We start from the raw sequence: 1159 nt of genomic DNA, 5'->3' as shown, positions 1-1159 counted from the left end.
GCGTTGTTGGGGCGGAACTTGTCTGGGTGGAGAGCGAATATGTGTTTGGTCACATCGAACTTTTGCGCCGCCGCGTACGGGCAGTGCGGGCAGCCGTAGGGTCTCTCTCCTGTGTGGGTCCGTATGTGCCGCTGGAGGAGGCACGGCCAGCGGAACACCTTGCCGCAGTAGTGACAGCGGGCGCCCCCGCCGCCGACGCCTCCTCCTACTCCCCCTCCCGCGCCGCTGCCAATCTCACCGCCGGAGCCCTGTAGGGAACACGAGGGTCAGAGAAGGTCATGCTCCACCCGCGCCCCCAGGTCACCGGCCCCGCATGCTGGGTCGCGGCGCCGGACGCTGGCAGGGCTGAGGAGGCCTTGCCCGCGCTCCCGGACCTGCTCCTGAGCCTCCAGCCGAGGCAGCAGCTCGCCTCCGAAACTTTTCTTTTCACCCAAACTGCCACATGCGTTTTGCATTATGAGTGCATGCGCTCAAAACACTGATTCAACCTCTCTCTCCCTCTCCCTCCCTCCCTCTCTCTCTCTCTCTCTCTCTCTCTCTCTCTCTCTCTCTCTTTATTCATCTCTCAGTCTTTCTATTTCCACTCTCTCTGTCTGTGTATGTGCTTATTCTCTCTCGCTACTTTCTCTCAATCTCTATTTTCACTCTCTCTCACTCTCACTCTCTCCTTTCATTCCAAATTCAACTAGACTTCCCACCACCGACTTCCGATTGTAGTTTCACATCAGCCTATAATTAACGATGCCAACAACCAGTAAAATATTGCACAGAAATACATTGCAAATGCAGTAAGGGGAGACCATGCAACTATTTCTCAAGTAATATTGGCTATTTTCATTTATTCGTATTTGTAAAGCAAGTCTGGCTGGTAGGAAGTAGTGAGAGAGATGTAAGGAGAGGGAGAGGGAGTAGGAGAGGGAGAGGGAGTGGGAGTAGGAGTAAGAGAGGGAGTAGGAGGGGAGAGGGAGAGGGAGTAGGAGGTGAGAGGGAGTAGGAGGGGGAGAGGGAGAGGGAGAGGGAGAGGGAGTAAGAGGGGGAGAGGGAGGAAGAGTGGGAGGGGAGAGACAGGGAGAGGGAGAGGGGGGAAGAGGAGGAGGAGAAGAAGGAGGAGGAGGAGGCGGAGAGGGAGGGAAGGAGGGAGAGAGGGGAGGGGAAAGGA

Source organism: Penaeus vannamei, chromosome 24 (genome assembly GCF_042767895.1).
Source record: "Penaeus vannamei isolate JL-2024 chromosome 24, ASM4276789v1, whole genome shotgun sequence".
Classification (NCBI taxonomy): domain Eukaryota; kingdom Metazoa; phylum Arthropoda; class Malacostraca; order Decapoda; family Penaeidae; genus Penaeus; species Penaeus vannamei.
The sequence above is the reverse complement of the archived record's forward strand: the minus strand, read 5'-3'. Positions refer to the sequence as shown.